This window comes from Ambystoma mexicanum, chromosome 1p (assembly GCF_040938575.1).
Source record: "Ambystoma mexicanum isolate Mex_15411 chromosome 1p, UKY_AmexF1_1, whole genome shotgun sequence".
Lineage (NCBI taxonomy): Eukaryota > Metazoa > Chordata > Amphibia > Caudata > Ambystomatidae > Ambystoma > Ambystoma mexicanum.
In genome coordinates this window covers 1,024,625,156-1,024,648,895 of record NC_090921.1, presented here as the reverse complement: position 1 = coordinate 1,024,648,895, position 23,740 = coordinate 1,024,625,156, and the positions used below count along the sequence as shown (strand labels likewise).

At 41.5% G+C, this 23,740-nt stretch overlaps 11 non-coding genes across 11 annotated transcripts; all 11 read left to right on the top strand.

Annotated features, from left to right (window-relative positions):
• Nucleotides 1–1,602: 1,602 nt before the first annotated feature.
• Nucleotides 1,603–1,688, top strand: TRNAY-GUA (transfer RNA tyrosine (anticodon GUA)). Its single transcript is given in 2 exon segments — nucleotides 1,603–1,639; nucleotides 1,653–1,688. It is a non-coding gene; the product is annotated as a tRNA-Tyr (tRNA).
• A 1,205-nt stretch (nucleotides 1,689–2,893) lies between these two features.
• On the top strand, nucleotides 2,894–2,979 carry TRNAY-GUA (transfer RNA tyrosine (anticodon GUA)). Its single transcript is given in 2 exon segments — nucleotides 2,894–2,930; nucleotides 2,944–2,979. It is a non-coding gene; the product is annotated as a tRNA-Tyr (tRNA).
• Nucleotides 2,980–6,767: 3,788 nt separating this feature from the next.
• TRNAY-GUA (transfer RNA tyrosine (anticodon GUA)) lies at nucleotides 6,768–6,853 on the top strand. Its single transcript is given in 2 exon segments — nucleotides 6,768–6,804; nucleotides 6,818–6,853. It is a non-coding gene; the product is annotated as a tRNA-Tyr (tRNA).
• Nucleotides 6,854–8,705: 1,852 nt separating this feature from the next.
• TRNAY-GUA (transfer RNA tyrosine (anticodon GUA)) lies at nucleotides 8,706–8,791 on the top strand. Its single transcript is given in 2 exon segments — nucleotides 8,706–8,742; nucleotides 8,756–8,791. It is a non-coding gene; the product is annotated as a tRNA-Tyr (tRNA).
• A 1,840-nt stretch (nucleotides 8,792–10,631) lies between these two features.
• TRNAY-GUA (transfer RNA tyrosine (anticodon GUA)) lies at nucleotides 10,632–10,717 on the top strand. Its single transcript is given in 2 exon segments — nucleotides 10,632–10,668; nucleotides 10,682–10,717. It is a non-coding gene; the product is annotated as a tRNA-Tyr (tRNA).
• Nucleotides 10,718–11,265: 548 nt separating this feature from the next.
• TRNAY-GUA (transfer RNA tyrosine (anticodon GUA)) lies at nucleotides 11,266–11,351 on the top strand. The gene is given in 2 exon segments: nucleotides 11,266–11,302; nucleotides 11,316–11,351. It is a non-coding gene; the product is annotated as a tRNA-Tyr (tRNA).
• A 560-nt stretch (nucleotides 11,352–11,911) lies between these two features.
• On the top strand, nucleotides 11,912–11,997 carry TRNAY-GUA (transfer RNA tyrosine (anticodon GUA)). The gene is given in 2 exon segments: nucleotides 11,912–11,948; nucleotides 11,962–11,997. It is a non-coding gene; the product is annotated as a tRNA-Tyr (tRNA).
• Nucleotides 11,998–14,484: 2,487 nt separating this feature from the next.
• On the top strand, nucleotides 14,485–14,570 carry TRNAY-GUA (transfer RNA tyrosine (anticodon GUA)). Its single transcript is given in 2 exon segments — nucleotides 14,485–14,521; nucleotides 14,535–14,570. It is a non-coding gene; the product is annotated as a tRNA-Tyr (tRNA).
• A 2,453-nt stretch (nucleotides 14,571–17,023) lies between these two features.
• Nucleotides 17,024–17,109, top strand: TRNAY-GUA (transfer RNA tyrosine (anticodon GUA)). The gene is given in 2 exon segments: nucleotides 17,024–17,060; nucleotides 17,074–17,109. It is a non-coding gene; the product is annotated as a tRNA-Tyr (tRNA).
• A 1,195-nt stretch (nucleotides 17,110–18,304) lies between these two features.
• On the top strand, nucleotides 18,305–18,390 carry TRNAY-GUA (transfer RNA tyrosine (anticodon GUA)). Its single transcript is given in 2 exon segments — nucleotides 18,305–18,341; nucleotides 18,355–18,390. It is a non-coding gene; the product is annotated as a tRNA-Tyr (tRNA).
• A 560-nt stretch (nucleotides 18,391–18,950) lies between these two features.
• On the top strand, nucleotides 18,951–19,036 carry TRNAY-GUA (transfer RNA tyrosine (anticodon GUA)). Its single transcript is given in 2 exon segments — nucleotides 18,951–18,987; nucleotides 19,001–19,036. It is a non-coding gene; the product is annotated as a tRNA-Tyr (tRNA).
• Nucleotides 19,037–23,740: the final 4,704 nt, after the last annotated feature.

Genomic DNA, 23,740 nt, shown 5'->3' with positions numbered 1-23,740 from the left:
ATCTTGATTTCTCAAGGGAAATGAGAGAACACTATACACCATCCAAGATATTAAAATATTGTCAAGGCCCAACACGGCTGAATACTCTGAGGAGATGGCCTGTGAGGCGCCGCCTTTCAACTTTTCCCCCTTAGTATGGTGGTCATTAACATGCGGGAGACTGCGGAGGGGGTCATTTTTTTAATTGGGAACTGATGTGCTTTTACTCAATTCGGGAACCTCACAAGCCAAATTTGTAGTATTTTGCACGAATTGCAAGAGATGTTTACAAGTCGACGGTTGAAGTGGAAGCTCGTATTGAGTTGGCTAGAGAATGATTTGCCAAGCCTTCGAAAGCTCAGTTGGTAGAGCGGAGGACTGTAGTGATAAAACAGGCATCCTTAGGTCGCTGGTTCAAATCCGGCTCGGAGGACTTTTGCCAAATGCAAATTTTATTGAATACTTGGAAAATAAAATAACAGACAATTTATAATTATATTATATTTCATCACTGAAAATAGATGCCTTTTGCTTTGAGGCTGTGGCCACGTTATGTTTCTGTCCAACACCAATCTTCATTGGTTTCCTGTGAGGTGTTTCGGATCCCCATCTCTTGTTATGAACTGGCAAAACAGCAGAATCCCCTTGACAATCTTGATTTCTCAAGGGAAATGAGAGAACAGTATACACCATCCAAGATATTAAAATATTGTCAAGGCCCAACACGGCTGAATACTCTGAGGAGATGGCCTGTGAGGCGCCGCCTTTCAACTTTTCCCCCTTAGTATGGTGGTCAGTAACATGCGGGAGACTGCGGAGGGGGTCATTTTTTTAATTGGGAACTGATGTGCTTTTACTCAATTCGGGAACGTCACAAGCCAAATTTGTAGTATTTTGCACGAATTGCAAGAGATGTTTACAAGTCGATGGTTGAAGTGGAAGCTCGTATTGAGTTTGCTAGAGAACGATTTGCCAAGCCTTCGATAGCTCAGTTGGTAGAGGGGAGGACTGTAGTGGTAAAACAGGCATCCTTAGGTCGCTGGTTCAAATCCGGCTCGAAGGACTTTTGCCAAATGCACATTTTATTGAATACTTGGAAAGTAAAATACTTGGAAAGTAAAATAACAGACAATTTATAATTATATTATATTTCATCACTGAAAATAGATGCCTTTTGCTTTGAGGCTGTGGCCACGTTATTTTTCTGTCCGACACCAATCTTTGTTGGTTTCCTGTGAGGTATTTTGGATCCCCATCTCTTGCTATGAACTGACAAAACAGCAGAATCCCCTTGACAATCTTGATTTCTCAAGGGAAATGGGAGAACACTATACACCATCCAAGATATTAAAATATTGTCAAGGCCGAACACTGATGAATACTCTGAGGAGATGGCCTGTGAGGCGCCGCCTTTCAACTTTTCCTCCTTTGTATGGTGGTCAGTAACATGCGGGAGACTGCGGAGGGGGTCATTTTTTTAATTGTGAACTGATGTGCTTTGACTCAATTCGGGAACCTCACAAGCCAAATTTGTAGTATTTTGCACGAATTGCAAGAGATGTTTGAAGGTCGAAGGTTGAAGTGGAAGCTCGTATTGAGTTTGCTAGAGAACGATTTGCCAAGCCTTCGATAGCTCAGTTGGTAGAGCGGAGGACTGTAGTGGTAAAACAGGCATCCTTAGGTCGCTGGTTCAAATCCGGCTCGAAGGACTTTTGCCAAATGCACATTTTATTGAATACTTGGAAAGTAAAATACTTGGAAAGTAAAATAACAGACTATTTATAATTATATTATATTTCATCACTGAAAATAGATGCCTTTTGCTTTGAGGCTGTGACCACGTTATTTTTCTGTCCAACACGAATCTTCATTGGTTTCCTGTGAGGTGTTTTGGATCCCCATCTCTTGCTATGAACTTGCAAAACAGCAGAATCCCCTTGACAATCTTGATTTCTCAAGAGAAATGAGAGAACACTATACACCATCCAAGATATTAAAATATTGTCAAGGCCCAACGCGGCTGAATACTCTGAGGAGATGGCCTGTGAGGTGCCGCCTTTCAACTTTTCCCCCTTAGTATGGTGGTCAGTAACATGCGGGCGACTGCGGAGGGGGTCATTTTTTTAATTGGGAACTGATGTGCTTTTACTCAATTCGGGAACCTCACAAGCCAAATTTGTAGTATTTTGCACGAATTGCAAGAGATGTTTACAAGTCGACGGTTGAAGTGGAAGCCCGTATTGAGTTTGCTAGAGTTGATTTGCCAAGCTTTCGATAGCTCAGTTGGTAGAGCGGAGGTCTGTAGTGGTAAAACAGGCATCCTTAGGTCGCTGGTTCAAATCCAGCTCGAAGGACTTTTGCCAAATGCAAATTTTATTGAATAATTGGAAAGTAAAATACTTGGAAAATAAAATAACAGACAATTTATAATTATATTATATTTCATCACTGAAAATAGATGCCTTTTGCTTTGAGGCTGTGGCCACGTTATGTTTCTGTCCAACACCAATCTTCATTGGTTTCCTGTGAGGTGTTTCGGATCCCCATCTCTTGCTATGAGCTGGCAAAACAGCAGAATCCCCTTGACAATCTTGATTTCTCAAGGGAAATGAGAGAACAGTATACACCATCCAAGATATTAAAATATTGTCAAGGCCCAACACGGCTGAATACTCTGAGGAGATGGCCTGTGAGGCGCCGCCTTTCAACTTTTCCCCCTTAGTATGGTGGTCAGTAACATGCGGGAGACTGCGAAGGGGGTCATTTTTTTAATTGGGAACTGATGTGCTTTTACTCAATTCGGGAACGTCACAAGCCAAATTTGTAGTATTTTGCACGAATTGCAAGAGATGTTTACAAGTCGACGGTTGAAGTGGAAGCTCGTATTGAGTTTGCTAGATAACGATTTGCCAAGCCTTCGATAGCTCAGTTGGTAGAGCGGAGGACTGTAGTGGTAAAACAGGCATCCTTAGGTCGCTGGTTCAAATCCGGCTCGAAGGACTTTTGCCAAATGCACATTTTATTGAATGCTTGGAAAGTAAAATACTTGGAAAGTAAAATAACAGACAATTTATAATTATATTATATTTCATCACTGAAAATAGATGCCTTTTGCTTTGAGGCTGTGGCCACGTTATTTTTCTGTCCGACACCAATCTTCGTTGGTTTCCTGTGAGGTATTTTGGATCCCCATCTCTTGCTATGAACTGACAAAACAGCAGAATCCCCTTAACAATCTTGATTTCTCAAGGGAAATGGGAGAACACTATACACCATCCAAGATATTAAAATATTGTCAAGGCCGAACACTGATGAATACTATGAGGAGATGGCCTGTGAGGCGCCGCCTTTCAACTTTTCCTCCTTTGTATGGTGGTCAGTAACATGCGGGAGACTGCGGAGGGGGTCATTTTTTTAATTGGGAACTGATGTGCTTTTACTCAATTCGGGAACGTCACAAGCCAAATTTGTAGTATTTTGCACGAATTGCAAGAGATGTTTACAAGTCGACGGTTGAAGTGGAAGCTCGTATTGAGTTTGCTAGAGAACAATTTGCCAAGCCTTCGATAGCTCAGTTGGTAGAGCGGAGGACTGTAGTGGTAAAACAGGCATCCTTAGGTCGCTGGTTCAAAACCGGCTCGAAGGACTTTTGCCAAATGCACATTTTATTGAATACTTGGAAAGTAAAATACTTGGAAAGTAAAATAACAGACAATTTATAATTATATTATATTTCATCACTGAAAATAGATGCCTTTTGCTTTGAGGCTGTGGCCACGTTATTTTTCTGTCCGACACCAATCTTCGTTGGTTTCCTGTGAGGTATTTTGGATCCCCATCTCTTGCTATGAACTGACAAAACAGCAGAATCCCCTTGACAATCTTGATTTCTCAAGGGAAATGGGAGAACACTATACACCATCCAAGATATTAAAATATTGTCAAGGCCGAACACTGATGAATACTCTGAGGAGATGGCCTGTGAGGCGCTGCCTTTCAACTTTTCCTCCTTTGTATGGTGGTCAGTAACATGCGGGAGACTGCGGAGGGGGTCATTTTTTTAATTGTGAACTGATGTGATTTTACTCAATTCGGGAACCTCACAAGCCAAATTTGTAGTATTTTGCACGAATTGCAAGAGATGTTTGAATGTCGAAGGTTGAAGTGGAAGCTCGTATTGAGCTTGCTAGAGACTGATTTGCCAAGCCTTCGATAGCTCAGTTGGTAGAGCGGAGGACTGTAGTGGTAAAACAGGCATCCTTAGGTCGCTGGTTCAAATCCGGTTCGAAGGACTTTTGCCAAATGCACATTTTATTGAATACTTGGAAAGTAAAATACTTGGAAAGTAAAATAACAGACAATTTATAATTATATTATATTTCATCACTGAAAATAGATGCCTTTTGCTTTGAGGCTGTGACCACGTTATTTTTCTGTCCAACACGAATCTTCATTGGTTTCCTGTGAGGTGTTTTGGATCCCCATCTCTTGCTATGAACTGGCAAAACAGCAGAATCCCCTTGACAATCTTGATTTCTCAAGAGAAATGAGAGAACACTATACACCATCCAAGATATTAAAATATTGTCAAGGCCCAACGCGGCTGAATACTCTGAGGAGATGGCCTGTGAGGTGCCGCCTTTCAACTTTTCCCCCTTAGTATGGTGGTCAGTAACATGCGGGCGACTGTGGAGGGGGTCATTTTTTTAATTGGGAACTGATGTGCTTTTACTCAATTCGGGAACCTCACAAGCCAAATTTGTAGTATTTTGCACGAATTGCAAGAGATGTTTACAAGTCGACGGTTGAAGTGGAAGCTCGTATTGAGTTTGCTAGAGATGATTGGCCAAGCCTTCGATAGCTCAGTTGGTAGAGTGGAGGTCTGTAGTGGTAAAACAGGCATCCTTAGGTCGCTGGTTCAAATCCGGCTCGAAGGACTTTTGCCAAATGCACATTTTATTGAATACTTGGAAAGTAAAATACTTGGAAAGTAAAATAACAGACAATGTATAATTATATTATATTTCATCACTGAAAATAGATGCCTTTTGCTTTGAGGCTGTGGCCACGTTATATTTCTGTCCAACACGAATCTTCATTGGTTTCCTGTCAGGTATTTTGGATCCCCATCTCTTGCTATGAACTGGCAAAACAGCAGAATCCCCTTGACAATCTTGATTTCTCAAGGGAAATGAGAGAACACTATACACCATCCAAGATATTAAAATATTGTCAAGGCCCAACACGGCTGAATACTCTGAGGAGATGGCCTGTGAGGCGCCGCCTTTCAACTTTTCCCCCTTAGTATAGTGGTCATTAACATGCGGGAGACTGCGGAGGGGGTCATTTTTTTAATTGGGAACTGATGTGCTTTTACTCAATTCGGGAACCTCACAAGCCAAATTTGTAGTATTTTGCACGAATTGCAAGAGATGTTTACAAGTCGACGGTTGAAGTGGAAGCTCGTATTGAGTTGGCTAGAGAATGATTTGCCAAGCCTTCGAAAGCTCAGTTGGTAGAGCGGAGGACTGTAGTGGTAAAACAGGCATCCTTAGGTCGCTGGTTCAAATCCGGCTCGAAGGACTTTTGCCAAATGCAAATTTTATTGAATACTTGGAAAGTAAAATACTTGGAAAATAAAATAACAGACAATTTATAATTATATTATATTTCATCACTGAAAATAGATGCCTTTTGCTTTGAGGCTGTGGCCACGTTATGTTTCTGTCCAACACCAATCTTCATTGGTTTCCTGTGAGGTGTTTCGGATCCCCATCTCTTGTTATGAACTGGCAAAACAGCAGAATCCCCTTGACAATCTTGATTTCTCAAGGGAAATGAGAGAACAGTATACACCATCCAAGATGTTAAAATATTGTCAAGGCCCAACACGGCTGAATACTCTGAGGAGATGGCCTGTGAGGCGCCGCCTTTCAACTTTTCCCCCTTAGTATGGTGGTCAGTAACATGCGGGCGACTGCGGAGGGGGTCATTTTTTTAATTGGGAACTGATGTACTTTTACTCAATTCGGGAACCTCACAAGCCAAATTTGTAGTATTTTGCACGAATTGCAAGAGATGTTTACAAGTCGACGGTTGAAGTGGAAGCTCGTATTGAGTTTGCTAGAGTTGATTTGCCAAGCCTTCGATAGCTCAGTTGGTAGAGCGGAGGTCTGTAGTGGTAAAACAGGCATCCTTAGGTCGCTGGTTCAAATCCGGCTCGAAGGACTTTTGCCAAATGCAAATTTTATTGAATACTTGGAAAGTAAAATACTTGGAAAATAAAATAACAGACAATTTATAATTATATTATATTTCATCACTGAAAATAGATGCCTTTTGCTTTGAGGCTGTGGCCACGTTATGTTTCTGTCCAACACCAATCTTCATTGGTTTCCTGTGAGGTGTTTCGGATCCCCATCTCTTGCTATGAACTGGCAAAACAGCAGAATCCCCTTGACAATCTTGATTTCTCAAGGGAAATGAGAGAACAGTATACACCATCCAAGATATTAAAATATTGTCAAGGCGCAACACGGCTGAATACTCTGAGGAGATGGCCTGTGAGGCGCCGCCTTTCAACTTTTCCCCCTTAGTATGGTGGTCAGTAACATGCGGGAGACTGCGGAGGGGGTCATTTTTTTAATTGGGAACTGATGTGCTTTTACTCAATTCGGGAACGTCACAAGCCAAATTTGTAGTATTTTGCACGAATTGCAAGAGATGTTTACAAGTCGACGGTTGAAGTGGAAGCTTGTATTGAGTTTGCTAGATAACGATTTGCCAAGCCTTCGATAGCTCAGTTGGTAGAGCGGAGGACTGTAGTGGTAAAACAGGCATCCTTAGGTCGCTGGTTCAAATCCGGCTCGAAGGACTTATGCCAAATGCACATTTTATTGAACACTTGGAAAGTAAAATACTTGGAAAGTAAAATAACAGACAATTTATAATTATATTATATTTCATCACTGAAAATAGATGCCTTTTGCTTTGAGGCTGTGGCCACGTTATTTTTCTGTCCGACACCAATCTTCGTTGGTTTCCTGTGAGGTATTTTGGATCCCCATCTCTTGCTATGAACTGACAAAACAGCAGAATCCCCTTAACAATCTTGATTTCTCAAGGGAAATGGGAGAACACTATACACCATCCAAGATATTAAAATATTGTCAAGGCCGAACACTGATGAATACTATGAGGAGATGGCCTGTGAGGCGCCGCCTTTCAACTTTTCCTCCTTTGTATGGTGGTCAGTAACATGCGGGAGACTGCGGAGGGGGTCATTTTTTTAATTGGGAACTGATGTGCTTTTACTCAATTCGGGAACGTCACAAGCCAAATTTGTAGTATTTTGCACGAATTGCAAGAGATGTTTACAAGTCGACGGTTGAAGTGGAAGCTCGTATTGAGTTTGCTAGAGAACAATTTGCCAAGCCTTCGATAGCTCAGTTGGTAGAGCGGAGGACTGTAGTGGTAAAACAGGCATCCTTAGGTCGCTGGTTCAAATCCGGTTCGAAGGACTTTTGCCAAATGCACATTTTATTGAATACTTGGAAAGTAAAATACTTGGAAAGTAAAATAACAGACAATTTATAATTATATTATATTTCATCACTGAAAATAGATGCCTTTTGCTTTGAGGCTGTGACCACGTTATTTTTCTGTCCAACACGAATCTTCATTGGTTTCCTGTGAGGTGTTTTGGATCCCCATCTCTTGCTATGAACTTGCAAAACAGCAGAATCCCCTTGACAATCTTGATTTCTCAAGAGAAATGAGAGAACACTATGCACCATCCAAGATATTAAAATATTGTCAAGGCCCAACGCGGCTGAATACTCTGAGGAGATGGCCTGTGAGGTGCCGCCTTTCAACTTTTCCCCCTTAGTATGGTGGTCAGTAACATGCGGGCGACTGCGGAGGGGGTCATTTTTTTAATTGGGAACTGATGTGCTTTTACTCAATTCGGGAACGTCACAAGCCAAATTTGTAGTATTTTGCACGAATTGCAAGAGATGTTTACATGTCGACGGTTGAAGTGGAAGCTTGTATTGAGTTTGCTAGATAACGATTTGCCAAGCCTTCGATAGCTCAGTTGGTAGAGTGGAGGACTGTAGTGGTAAAACAGGCATCCTTATGTCGCTGGTTCAAATCCGGCTCGAAGGACTTTTGCCAAATGCACATTTTATTGAATACTTGGAAAGTGAAATACTTGGAAAGTAAAATAACAGACAATTTATAATTATATTATATTTCATCACTGAAAATAGATGCCTTTTGCTTTGAGGCTGTGACCACGTTATTTTTCTGTCCAACACGAATCTTCATTGGTTTCCTGTGAGGTGTTTTGGATCCCCATCTCTTGCTATGAACTTGCAAAACAGCAGAATCCCCTTGACAATCTTGATTTCTCAAGAGAAATGAGAGAACACTATACACCATCCAAGATATTAAAATATTGTCAAGGCCCAACGCGGCTGAATACTCTGAGGAGATGGCCTGTGAGGTGCCGCCTTTCAACTTTTCCCCCTTAGTATGGTGGTCAGTAACATGCGGGAGACTGCGGAGGCGGTCATTTTTTTAATTGGGAACTGATGTGCTTTTACTCAATTCGGGAACCTCACAAGCCAAATTTGTAGTATTTTGCACGAATTGCAAGAGATGTTTACAAGTCGACGGTTGAAGTGGAAGCTCGTATTGAGTTTGCTAGAGAATGATTTGCCAAGCCTTTGATAGCTCAGTTGGTAGAGCGGAGGACTGTAGTGGTAAAACAGGCATCCTTAGGTCGCTGGTTCAAATCCGGCTCGAAGGACTTTTGCCAAATGCACATTTTGGAAAGTAAAATACTTCGAAAGTAAAATAACAGACAATTTAGAATTATATTATATTTCATTACTGAAAATAGATGCCTTTTGCTTTGAGGCTGTGGCCACGTTATTTTTCTGTCCAACACGAATCTTCATTGGTTTCCTGTCAGGTGTTTTGGATCACCATCTCTTGCTATGAACTGGCAAAACAGCAGAATCCCCTTGACAATCTTGATTTCTCAAGAGAAATGAGAGAACACTATACACCATCCAAGATATTAAAATATTGTCAAGGCCCAACGCGGCTGAATACTCTGAGGAGATGGCCTGTGAGGTGCCGCCTTTCAACTTTTCCCCCTTAGTATGGTGGTCAGTAACATGCGGGCGACTGTGGAGGGGGTCATTTTTTAAATTGGGAACTGATGTGCTTTTACTCAATTCGGGAACCTCACCAGCCAAATTTGTAGTATTTTGCACGAATTGCAAGAGATGTTTACAAGTCGACGGTTGAAGTGGAAGCTCGTATTGAGTTTGCTAGAGATGATTGGCCAAGCCTTCGATAGCTCAGTTGGTAGAGGAGAGGACTGTAGTGGTAAAACAGGCATCCTTAGGTCGCTGGTTCAAAACCGGCTCGAAGGACTTTTGCCAAATGCACATTTTATTGAATACTTGGAAAGTAAAATACTTGGAAAGTAAAATAACAGACAATTTATAATTATATTATATTTCATCACTGAAAATAGATGCCTTTTGCTTTGAGGCTGTGGCCACGTTATTTTTCTGTCCGACACCAATCTTCGTTGGTTTCCTGTGAGGTATTTTGGATCCCCATCTATTGCTATGAACTGACAAAACAGCAGAATCCCCTTGACAATCTTGATTTCTCAAGGGAAATGGGAGAACACTATACACCATCCAAGATATTAAAATATTGTCAAGGCCGAACACTGATGAATACTCTGAGGAGATGGCCTGTGAGGCGCCGCCTTTCAACTTTTCCTCCTTTGTATGGTGGTCAGTAACATGCGGGAGACTGCGGAGGGGGTCATTTTTTTAATTGTGAACTGATGTGCTTTTACTCAATTCGGGAACCTCACAAGCCAAATTTGTAGTATTTTGCACGAATTGCAAGAGATGTTTGAATGTCGAAGGTTGAAGTGGAAGCTCGTATTGAGCTTGCTAGAGACTGATGTGCTAAGCCTTCGATAGCTCAGTTGGTAGAGCGGAGGACTGTAGTGGTAAAACAGGCATCCTTAGGTCGCTGGTTCAAATCCGGTTCGAAGGACTTTTGCCAAATGCACATTTTATTGAATACTTGGAAAGTAAAATACTTGGAAAGTAAAATAACAGACAATTTATAATTATATTATATTTCATCACTGAAAATAGATGCCTTTTGCTTTGAGGCTGTGGCCACGTTATTTTTCTGTCCGACACCAATCTTCGTTGGTTTCCTGTGAGGTATTTTGGATCCCCATCTCTTGCTATGAACTGACAAAACAGCAGAATCCCCTTGACAATCTTGATTTCTCAAGGGAAATGAGAGAACACTATACACCATCCAAGATATTAAAATATTGTCAAGGCCCAACACGGCTGAATACTCTGAGGAGATGGCCTGTGAGGCGCCGCCTTTCAACTTTTCCCCCTTAGTATAGTGGTCATTAACATGCGGGAGACTGCGGAGGGGGTCATATTTTTAATTGGGAACTGATGTGCTTTTACTCAATTCGGGAACCTCACAAGCCAAATTTGTAGTATTTTGCACGAATTGCAAGAGATGTTTACAAGTCGACGGTTGAAGTGGAAGCTCGTATTGAGTTTGCTAGAAAATGATTTGCCAAGCCTTTGATAGCTCAGTTGGTAGAGCGGAGGACTGTAGTGGTAAAACAGGCATCCTTAGGTCGCTGGTTCAAATCCGGCTCGAAGGACTTTTGCCAAATGCACATTTTGGAAAGTAAAATACTTGGAAAGTAAAATAACAGACAATTTAGAATTATATTATATTTCATCACTGAAAATAGATGCCTTTTGCTTTGAGGCTGTGGCCACGTTATTTTTCTGTCCAACACGAATCTTCATTGCTTTCCTGTGAGGTGTTTCGGATCCCCATCTCTTGCTATGAACTGGCAAAACAGCAGAATCCCCTTGACAATCTTGATTTCTCAAGGGAAATGAGAGAACAGTATACACCATCCAAGATATTAAAATATTGTCAAGGCCCAACACGGCTGAATACTCTGAGGAGATGGCCTGTGAGGCGCGCCTTTCAACTTTTCCCCCTTAGTATGGTGGTCAGTAACATGCGGGAGACTGCGGAGGGGGTCATTTTTTTAATTGTGAACTGATGTGCTTTGACTCAATTCGGGAACCTCACAAGCCAAATTTGTAGTATTTTGCACGAATTGCAAGAGATGTTTGAAGGTCGAAGGTTGAAGTGGAAGCTCGTATTGAGCTTGCTAGAGACTGATTTGCCAAGCCTTCGATAGCTCAGTTGGTAGAGCGGAGGACTGTAGTGGTAAAACAGGCATCCTTAGGTCGCTGGTTCAAATCCGGCTCGAAGGACTTTTGCCAAATGCACATTTTATTGAATACTTGGAAAGTAAAATACTTGGAAAGTAAAATAACAGACAATTTATAATTATATTATATTTCATCACTGAAAATAGATGCCTTTTGCTTTGAGGCTGTGACCACGTTATTTTTCTGTCCAACACGAATCTTCATTGGTTTCCTGTGAGGTGTTTTGGATCCCCATCTCTTGCTATGAACTTGCAAAACAGCAGAATCCCCTTGACAATCTTGATTTCTCAAGAGAAATGAGAGAACACTATACACCATCCAAGATATTAAAATATTGTCAAGGCCCAACGCGGCTGAATACTCTGAGGAGATGGCCTGTGAGGTGCCGCCTTTCAACTTTTCCCCCTTAGTATGGTGGTCAGTAACATGCGGGAGACTGCGGAGGCGGTCATTTTTTTAATTGGGAACTGATGTGCTTTTACTCAATTCGGGAACCTCACAAGCCAAATTTGTAGTATTTTGCACGAATTGCAAGAGATGTTTACAAGTCGACGGTTGAAGTGGAAGCTCGTATTGAGTTTGCTAGAGAATGATTTGCCAAGCCTTTGATAGCTCAGTTGGTAGAGCGGAGGACTGTAGTGGTAAAACAGGCATCCTTAGGTCGCTGGTTCAAATCCGGCTCGAAGGACTTTTGCCAAATGCACATTTTGGAAAGTAAAATACTTCGAAAGTAAAATAACAGACAATTTAGAATTATATTATATTTCATTACTGAAAATAGATGCCTTTTGCTTTGAGGCTGTGGCCACGTTATTTTTCTGTCCAACACGAATCTTCATTGGTTTCCTGTCAGGTGTTTTGGATCACCATCTCTTGCTATGAACTGGCAAAACAGCAGAATCCCCTTGACAATCTTGATTTCTCAAGGGAAATGAGAGAACACTATACACCATCCAAGATATTAAAATATTGTCAAGGCCCAACACGGCTGAATACTCTGAGGAGATGGCCTGTGAGGCGCCGCCTTTCAACTTTTCCCCCTTAGTATGGTGGTCATTAACATGCGGGAGACTGCGGAGGGGGTCATTTTTTTAATTGGGAACTGATGTGCTTTTACTCAATTCGGGAACCTCACAAGCCAAATTTGTAGTATTTTGCACGAATTGCAAGAGATGTTTACAAGTCGACGGTTGAAGTGGAAGCTCGTATTGAGTTGGCTAGAGAATGATTTGCCAAGCCTTCGAAAGCTCAGTTGGTAGAGCGGAGGACTGTAGTGGTAAAACAGGCATCCTTAGGTCGCTGGTCCAAATCCGGCTCGAAGGACTTTTGCCAAATGCAAATTTTATTGAATACTTGGAAAGTAAAATACTTGGAAAATAAAATAACAGACAATTTATAATTATATTATATTTCATCACTGAAAATAGATGCCTTTTGCTTTGAGGCTGTGGCCACGTTATGTTTCTGTCCAACACCAATCTTCATTGGTTTCCTGTGAGGTGTTTCGGATCCCCATCTCTTGTTATGAACTGGCAAAACAGCAGAATCCCCTTGACAATCTTGATTTCTCAAGGGAAATGAGAGAACAGTATACACCATCCAAGATATTAAAATATTGTCAAGGCCCAACACGGCTGAATACTCTGAGGAGATGGCCTGTGAGGCGCCGCCTTTCAACTTTTCCCCCTTAGTATGGTGGTCAGTAACATGCGGGAGACTGCGGAGGGGGTCATTTTTTTAATTGGGAACTGATGTGCTTTTACTCAATTCGGGAACGTCACAAGCCAAATTTGTAGTATTTTGCACGAATTGCAAGAGATGTTTACAAGTCGACGGTTGAAGTGGAAGCTCGTATTGAGTTTGCTAGAGAACGATTTGCCAAGCCTTCGATAGCTCAGTTGGTAGAGCGGAGGACTGTAGTGGTAAAACAGGCATCCTTAGGTCGCTGGTTCAAATCTGGCTCGAAGGACTTTTGCCAAATGCACATTTTATTGAATACTTGGAAAGTAAAATACTTGGAAAGTAAAATAACAGACAATTTATAATTATATTATATTTCATCACTGAAAATAGATGCCTTTTGCTTTGAGGCTGTGGCCACGTTATTTTTCTGTCCGACACCAATCTTCGTTGGTTTCCTGTGAGGTATTTTGGATCCCCCTCTCTTGCTATGAACTGACAAAACAGCAGAATCCCCTTGACAATCTTGATTTCTCAAGGCAAATGGGAGAACACTATACACCATCCAAGATATTAAAATATTGTCAAGGCCGAACACTGATGAATACTCTGAGGAGATGGCCTGTGAGGCGCCGCCTTTCAACTTTTCCTCCTTTGTATGGTGGTCAGTAACATGCGGGAGACTGCGGAGGGGGTCATTTTTTTAATTGTGAACTGATGTGCTTTGACTCAATTCGGGAACCTCACAAGCCAAATTTGTAGTATTTTGCACGAATTGCAAGAGATGTTTGAAGGTCGAAGGTTGAAGTGGAAGCTCGTATTGAGCTTGCTAGAGACTGATTTGCCAAGCCTTCGATAGCTCAGTTGGTAGAGCGGAGGACTGTAGTGGTAAAACAGGCATCCTTAGATTGCTGGTTCAAATCCAGCTCGAAGGACTCTTGCCAAATGCACATTTTATTGAATACTAGGAAAGTAAAATACTTGGAAAGTAAAATAACAGACAATTTATAATTATATTATATTTCATCACTGAAAATAGATGCCTTTTGCTTTGAGGCTGTGGCCACGTTATATTTCTGTCCAACACGAATCTTCATTGGTTTCCTGTGAGGTATTTTGGATCCCCATCTCTTGCTATGAACTGGCAAAACAGCAGAATCCCCTTGACAATCTTGATTTCTCAAGGGAAATGAGAGAACACTATACACCATCCAAGATATTAAAATATTGTCAAGGCCCAACACGGCTGAATACTCTGAGGAGATGGCCTGTGAGGCGCCGCCTTTCAACTTTTCCCCCTTAGTATAGTGGTCATTAACATGCGGGAGACTGCGGAGGGGGTCATTTTTTTAATTGGGAACTGATGTGCTTTTACTCAATTCGGGAACCTCACAAGCCAAATTTGTAGTATTTTGCACGAATTGCAAGAGATGTTTGAATGTCGACGGTTGAAGTGGAAGCTCGTATTGAGTTTGCTAGAGAACGGTTTGCCACGCCTTCGATAGCTCAGTTGGTAGAGCGGAGGACTGTAGTGGTAAAACAGGCATCCTTAGGTCGCTGGTTCAAATCCGGCTCGAAGGACTTTTGCCAAATGCACATTTTATTGAATACTTGGAAAGTAAAATACTTGGAAAGTAAAATAACAGACAATTTATAATTATATTATATTTCATCACTGAAAATAGATGCCTTTTGCTTTGAGGCTGTGGCCATGTTATTTTTCTGTCCGACACCAATCTTAGTTGGTTTCCTGTGAGGTATTTTGGATCCCCATCTCTTGCTATGAACTGACAAAACAGCAGAATCCCCTTGACAATCTTGATTTCTCAAGGGAAATGGGAGAACACTATACACCATCCAAGATATTAAAATATTGTCAAGGCCGAACACTGATGAATACTCTGAGGAGATGGCCTGTGAGGCGCCGCCTTTCAACTTTTCCTCCTTTGTATGGTGGTCAGTAACATGCGGGAGACTGCGGAGGGGGTCATTTTTTTAATTGTGAACTGATGTGCTTTTACTCAATTCGGGAACCTCACAAGCCAAATTTGTAGTATTTTGCACGAATTGCAAGAGATGTTTACAAGTCGACGGTTGAAGTGGAAGCTCGTATTGAGTTTGCTAGAGAATGATTTGCCAAGCCTTCGATAGCTCGTCGCTGGTTCAAATCCGGCTCAAAGGACTTTTGCCAAATGCACATTTTATTGAATACTTGGAAAGTAAAATACTTGGAAAGTAAAATAACAGACAATTTATAATTATATTATATTTCATCACTGAAAATAGATGCCTTTTGCTTTGAGGCTGTGGCCACGTTATTTTTCTGTCCGACACCAATCTTCGTTGGTTTCCTGTGAGGTATTTTGGATCCCCATCTCTTGCTATGAACTGACAAAACAGCAGAATCCCCTTGACAATCTTGATTTCTCAAGGGAAATGGGAGAACACTATACACCATCCAAGATATTAAAATATTGTCAAGGCCGAACACTGATGAAAACTCTGAGGAGATGGCCTGTGAGGCGCCGCCTTTCAACTTTTCCTCCTTAGTATGGTGGTCAGTAACATGCGGGAGACTGCGGAGTGGGTCATTTGTTTAATTGTGAACTGATGTGCTTTTACTCAATTCGGGAACCTCACAAGCCAAATTTGTAGTATTTTGCACGAATTGCAAGAGATGTTTGAATGTCGACGGTTGAAGTGGAAGCTCGTATTGAGCTTGCTAGAGACTGATTTGCCAAGCCTTCGATAGCTCAGTTGGTACAGCGGAGGACTGTAGTGGTAAAACAGGCATCCTTAGGTCGCTGGTTAAAATCCGGCTCGAAGGACTTTTGCCAAATGCACATTTTATTGAATACTTGGAAAGTAAAATACTTGGAAAGTAAAATAACAGACAATTTATAATTATATTATATTTCATCACTGAAAATAGATGGCTTTTGCTTTGAGGCTGTGACCATGTTATTTTTCTGTCCAACACGAATCTTCATTGGTTTCCTGTGAGGTGTTTTGGATCCCCATCTCTTGCTATGAACTGGCAAAACAGCAGAATCCCCTTGACAATCTTGATTTCTCAAGGGAAATGAGAGAACACTATACACCATCCAAGATATTAAAATATTGTCAAGGCCCAACGCGGCTGAATACTCTGAGGAGATGGCCTGTGAGGTGCCGCCTTTCAACTTTTCCCCCTTAGTATGGTGGTCAGTAATATGCGGGAGACTGCGGAGGGGGTCATTTTTTTAATTGGGAACTGATGTGCTTTTACTCAATTCGGGAACCTGACAAGCCAAATTTGTAGTATTTTGCACGAATTGCAAGAGATGTTTACAAGTCGACGGTTGAAGTGGAAGCTCGTATTGAGTTTGCTAGTGTTGATTCGCCAAGCCTTTGATAGCTCAGTTGGTAGAGCGGAGGACTGTAGTGGTAAAACAGGCATCCTTAGTTCGCTGGTTCAAATCCTGCTCAAAGGACTTTTGCCAAATGCACATTTTATTGAATACTTGGAAAGTAAAATACTTGGAAAGTAAAATAACAGACAATTTATAATTATATTATATTTCATCAATAAAAATAGATGCCTTTTGCTTTGAGGCTGCGGCCACGTTATTTTTCTGTCCAACACAAATCTTCATTGGTTTCCTGTCAGGTATTTTGGATCCCCATCTCTTGCTATGAACTGGCAAAACAGCAGAATCCCCTTGACAATCTTGATTTCTCAAGGGAAATGAGAGAACACTATACACCATCCAAGATATTAAAATATTGTCAAGGCCCAACACGGCTGAATACTCTGAGGAGATGGCCTGTGAGGCGCCGCCTTTCAACTTTTCCCCCTTAGTATAGTGGTCATTAACATGCGGGAGACTGCGGAGGGGGTCATTTTTTTAATTGGGAACTGATGTGCTTTTACTCAATTTCGGGAACCTCACAAGCCAAATTTGTAGTATTTTGCACGAATTGCAAGAGATGTTTACAAGTCGACGGTTGAAGTGGAAGCTCGTATTGAGTTTGCTAGAGAATGATTTGCCAAGCCTTTGATAGCTCAGTTGGTAGAGCGGAGGACTGTAGTCGTAAAACAGGCATCCTTAGGTCGCTGGTTCAAATCCGGCTCGAAGGACTTTTGCCAAATGCACATTTTGGAAAGTAAAATACTTCGAAAGTAAAATAACAGACAATTTAGAATTATATTATATTTCATCACTGAAAATAGATGCCTTTTGCTTTGAGGCTGTGGCCACGTTATTTTTCTGTCCAACACGAATCTTCATTGGTTTCCTGTCAGGTGTTTTGGATCACCATCTCTTGCTATGAACTGGCAAAACAGCAGAATCCCCTTGACAATCTTGATTTCTCAAGGGAAATGAGAGAACACTATACACCATCCAAGATATTAAAATATTGTCAAGGCACAACACGGCTGAATACTCTGAGGAGATGGCCTGTGAGGCGCCGCCTTTCAACTTTTCCGCCTTAGTATGGTGGTCATTAACATGCGGGAGACTGCGGAGGGGGTCATTTTTTTAATTGGGAACTGATGTGCTTTTACTCAATTCGGGAACCTCACAAGCCAAATTTGTAGTATTTTGCACGAATTGCAAGAGATGTTTACAAGTCGACGGTTGAAGTGGAAGCTCGTATTGAGTTGGCTAGAGAATGATTTGCCAAGCCTTCGAAAGCTCAGTTGGTAGAGCGGAGGACTGTAGTGGTAAAACAGGCATCCTTAGGTCGCTGGTTCAAATCCGGCTCGAAGGACTTTTGCCAAATGCAAATTTTATTGAATACTTGGAAAGTAAAATACTTGGAAAATAAAATAACAGACAATTTATAATTATATTATATTTCATCACTGAAAATAGATGCCTTTTGCTTTGAGGCTGTGGCCACGTTATGTTTCTGTCCAACACCAATCTTCATTGGTTTCCTGTGAGGTGTTTCGGATCCCCATCTCTTGCTATGAACTGACAAAACAGCAGAATCCCCTTGACAATCTTGATTTCTCGAGGGAAATGGGAGAACACTATACACCATCCAAGATATTAAAATATTGTCAAGGCCGAACACTGATGAATACTCTGAGGAGATGGCCTGTGAGGCGCCGCCTTTCAACTTTTCCTCCTTTGTATGGTGGTCAGTAACATGCGGGAGACTGTGGAGGGGGTCATTTTTTTAATTGTGAACTGATGTGCTTTGACTCAATTCGGGAACCTCACAAGCCAAATTTGTAGTATTTTGCACGAATTGCAAGAGATGTTTGAAGGTCGAAGGTTGAAGTGGAAGCTCGTATTGAGCTTGCTAGAGACTGATTTGCCAAGCCTTCGATAGCTCAGTTGGTAGAGCGGAGGACTGTAGTGGTAAAACAAGCATCCTTAGGTCGCTGGTTCAAATCCGGCTCGAAGGACTTTTGCCAAATGCACATTTTATTGAATACTTGGAAAGTAAAATACTTGGAAAGTAAAATAACAGACAATTTATAATTATATTATATTTCATCACTGAAAATAGATGCCTTTTGCTTTGAGGCTGTGACCACGTTATTTTTCTGTCCAACACGAATCTTCATTGGTTTCCTGTGAGGTGTTTTGGATCCCCATCTCTTGCTATGAACTTGCAAAACAGCAGAATCCCCTTGACAATCTTGATTTCTCAAGAGAAATGAGAGAACACTATACACCATCCAAGATATTAAAATATTGTCAAGGCCCAACGCGGCTGAATACTCTGAGGAGATGGCCTGTGAGGTGCCGCCTTTCAACTTTTCCCCCTTAGTATGGTGGTCAGTAACATGCGGGCGACAGCGGAGGGGGTCATTTTTTTAATTGGGAACTGATGTGCTTTTACTCAATTCGGGAACCTCACAAGCCAAATTTGTAGTATTTTGCACGAATTGCAAGAGATGTTTACAAGTCGACGGTTGAAGTGGAAGCTCGTATTGAGTTTGCTAGAGAATGATTTGCCAAGCCTTTGATAGCTCAGTTGGTAGAGCGGAGGACTGTAGTGGTAAAACAGGCATCCTTAGGTCGCTGGTTCAAATCCGGCTCAAAGGACTTTTGCCAAATGCACATTTTGGAAAGTAAAATACTTGGAAAGTAAAATAACAGACAATTTAGAATTATATTATATTTCATCACTGAAAATAGATGCCTTTTGCTTTGAGGCTGTGGCCACGTTATTTTTCTGTACAACACGAATCTTCATTGCTTTCCTGTCAGGTGTTTTGGATCACCATCTCTTGCTATGAACTGGCAAAACGGCAGAATCCCCTTGACAATCTTGATTTCTCAAGGGAAATGAGAGAACACTATACACCATCCAAGATATTAAAATATTGTCAAGGCCCAACACGGCTGAATACTCTGAGGAGATGGCCTGTGAGGCGCCGCCTTTCAACTTTTCCCCCTTAGTATGGTGGTCATTAACATGCGGGAGACTGCGGAGGGGGTCATTTTTTTAATTGGGAACTGATGTGCTTTTACTCAATTCGGGAACCTCACAAGCCAAATTTGTAGTATTTTGCACGAATTGCAAGAGATGTTTACAAGTCGACGGTTGAAGTGGAAGCTCGTATTGAGTTGGCTAGAGAATGATTTGCCAAGCCTTCGAAAGCTCAGTTGGTAGAGCGGAGGACTGTAGTGATAAAACAGGCATCCTTAGGTCGCTGGTTCAAATCCGGCTCGGAGGACTTTTGCCAAATGCAAATTTTATTGAATACTTGGAAAATAAAATAACAGACAATTTATAATTATATTATATTTCATCACTGAAAATAGATGCCTTTTGCTTTGAGGCTGTGGCCACGTTATGTTTCTGTCCAACACCAATCTTCATTGGTTTCCTGTGAGGTGTTTCGGATCCCCATCTCTTGTTATGAACTGGCAAAACAGCAGAATCCCCTTGACAATCTTGATTTCTCAAGGGAAATGAGAGAACAGTATACACCATCCAAGATATTAAAATATTGTCAAGGCCCAACACGGCTGAATACTCTGAGGAGATGGCCTGTGAGGCGCCGCCTTTCAACTTTTCCCCCTTAGTATGGTGGTCAGTAACATGCGGGAGACTGCGGAGGGGGTCATTTTTTTAATTGGGAACTGATGTGCTTTTACTCAATTCGGGAACGTCACAAGCCAAATTTGTAGTATTTTGCACGAATTGCAAGAGATGTTTACAAGTCGACGGTTGAAGTGGAAGCTCGTATTGAGTTTGCTAGAGAACGATTTGCCAAGCCTTCGATAGCTCAGTTGGTAGAGGGGAGGACTGTAGTGGTAAAACAGGCATCCTTAGGTCGCTGGTTCAAATCCGGCTCGAAGGACTTTTGCCAAATGCACATTTTATTGAATACTTGGAAAGTAAAATACTTGGAAAGTAAAATAACAGACAATTTATAATTATATTATATTTCATCACTGAAAATAGATGCCTTTTGCTTTGAGGCTGTGGCCACGTTATTTTTCTGTCCGACACCAATCTTTGTTGGTTTCCTGTGAGGTATTTTGGATCCCCATCTCTTGCTATGAACTGACAAAACAGCAGAATCCCCTTGACAATCTTGATTTCTCAAGGGAAATGGGAGAACACTATACACCATCCAAGATATTAAAATATTGTCAAGGCCGAACACTGATGAATACTCTGAGGAGATGGCCTGTGAGGCGCCGCCTTTCAACTTTTCCTCCTTTGTATGGTGGTCAGTAACATGCGGGAGACTGCGGAGGGGGTCATTTTTTTAATTGTGAACTGATGTGCTTTGACTCAATTCGGGAACCTCACAAGCCAAATTTGTAGTATTTTGCACGAATTGCAAGAGATGTTTGAAGGTCGAAGGTTGAAGTGGAAGCTCGTATTGAGTTTGCTAGAGAACGTTTTGCCAAGCCCTCGATAGCTCAGTTGGTAGAGCGGAGGACTGTAGTGGTAAAACAGGCATCCTTAGGTCGCTGGTTCAAATCCGGCTCGAAGGACTTTTGCCAAATGCACATTTTATTGAATACTTGGAAAGTAAAATACTTGGAAAGTAAAATAACAGACTATTTATAATTATATTATATTTCATCACTGAAAATAGATGCCTTTTGCTTTGAGGCTGTGACCACGTTATTTTTCTGTCCAACACGAATCTTCATTGGTTTCCTGTGAGGTGTTTTGGATCCCCATCTCTTGCTATGAACTTGCAAAACAGCAGAATCCCCTTGACAATCTTGATTTCTCAAGAGAAATGAGAGAACACTATACACCATCCAAGATATTAAAATATTGTCAAGGCCCAACGCGGCTGAATACTCTGAGGAGATGGCCTGTGAGGTGCCGCCTTTCAACTTTTCCCCCTTAGTATGGTGGTCAGTAACATGCGGGCGACTGCGGAGGGGGTCATTTTTTTAATTGGGAACTGATGTGCTTTTACTCAATTCGGGAACCTCACAAGCCAAATTTGTAGTATTTTGCACGAATTGCAAGAGATGTTTACAAGTCGACGGTTGAAGTGGAAGCCCGTATTGAGTTTGCTAGAGTTGATTTGCCAAGCTTTCGATAGCTCAGTTGGTAGAGCGGAGGTCTGTAGTGGTAAAACAGGCATCCTTAGGTCGCTGGTTCAAATCCGGCTCGAAGGACTTTTGCCAAATGCAAATTTTATTGAATAATTGGAAAGTAAAATACTTGGAAAATAAAATAACAGACAATTTATAATTATATTATATTTCATCACTGAAAATAGATGCCTTTTGCTTTGAGGCTGTGGCCACGTTATGTTTCTGTCCAACACCAATCTTCATTGGTTTCCTGTGAGGTGTTTCGGATCCCCATCTCTTGCTATGAACTGGCAAAACAGCAGAATCCCCTTGACAATCTTGATTTCTCAAGGGAAATGAGAGAACAGTATACACCATCCAAGATATTAAAATATTGTCAAGGCCCAACACGGCTGAATACTCTGAGGAGATGGCCTGTGAGGCGCCGCCTTTCAACTTTTCCCCCTTAGTATGGTGGTCAGTAACATGCGGGAGACTGCGGAGGGGGTCATTTTTTTAATTGGGAACTGATGTGCTTTTACTCAATTCGGGAACGTCACAAGCCAAATTTGTAGTATTTTGCACGAATTGCAAGAGATGTTTACAAGTCGACGGTTGAAGTGGAAGCTCGTATTGAGTTTGCTAGATAACGATTTGCCAAGCCTTCGATAGCTCAGTTGGTAGAGCGGAGGACTGTAGTGGTAAAACAGGCATCCTTAGGTCGCTGGTTCAAATCTGGCTCGAAGGACTTTTGCCAAATGCACATTTTATTGAATACTTGGAAAGTAAAATACTTGGAAAGTAAAATAACAGACAATTTATAATTATATTATATTTCATCACTGAAAATAGATGCCTTTTGCTTTGAGGCTGTGGCCACGTTATTTTTCTGTCCGACACCAATCTTCGTTGGTTTCCTGTGAGGTATTTTGGATCCCCATCTCTTGCTATGAACTGACAAAACAGCAGAATCCCCTTAACAATCTTGATTTCTCAAGGGAAATGGGAGAACACTATACACCATCCAAGATATTAAAATATTGTCAAGGCCGAACACTGATGAATACTATGAGGAGATGGCCTGTGAGGCGCCGCCTTTCAACTTTTCCTCCTTTGTATGGTGGTCAGTAACATGCGGGAGACTGCGGAGGGGGTCATTTTTTTAATTGGGAACTGATGTGCTTTTACTCAATTCGGGAACGTCACAAGCCAAATTTGTAGTATTTTGCACGAATTGCAAGAGATGTTTACAAGTCGACGGTTGAAGTGGAAGCTCGTATTGAGTTTGCTAGAGAACAATTTGCCAAGCCTTCGATAGCTCAGTTGGTAGAGCGGAGGACTGTAGTGGTAAAACAGGCATCCTTAGGTCGCTGGTTCAAAACCGGCTCGAAGGACTTTTGCCAAATGCACATTTTATTGAATACTTGGAAAGTAAAATACTTGGAAAGTAAAATAACAGACAATTTATAATTATATTATATTTCATCACTGAAAATAGATGCCTTTTGCTTTGAGGCTGTGGCCACGTTATTTTTCTGTCCGACACCAATCTTCGTTGGTTTCCTGTGAGGTATTTTGGATCCCCATCTCTTGCTATGAACTGACAAAACAGCAGAATCCCCTTGACAATCTTGATTTCTCAAGGGAAATGGGAGAACACTATACACCATCCAAGATATTAAAATATTGTCAAGGCCGAACACTGATGAATACTCTGAGGAGATGGCCTGTGAGGCGCTGCCTTTCAACTTTTCCTCCTTTGTATGGTGGTCAGTAACATGCGGGAGACTGCGGAGGGGGTCATTTTTTTAATTGTGAACTGATGTGATTTTACTCAATTCGGGAACCTCACAAGCCAAATTTGTAGTATTTTGCACGAATTGCAAGAGATGTTTGAATGTCGAAGGTTGAAGTGGAAGCTCGTATTGAGCTTGCTAGAGACTGATTTGCCAAGCCTTCGATAGCTCAGTTGGTAGAGCGGAGGACTGTAGTGGTAAAACAGGCATCCTTAGGTCGCTGGTTCAAATCCGGTTCGAAGGACTTTTGCCAAATGCACATTTTATTGAATACTTGGAAAGTAAAATACTTGGAAAGTAAAATAACAGACAATTTATAATTATATTATATTTCATCACTGAAAATAGATGCCTTTTGCTTTGAGGCTGTGACCACGTTATTTTTCTGTCCAACACGAATCTTCATTGGTTTCCTGTGAGGTGTTTTGGATCCCCATCTCTTGCTATGAACTGG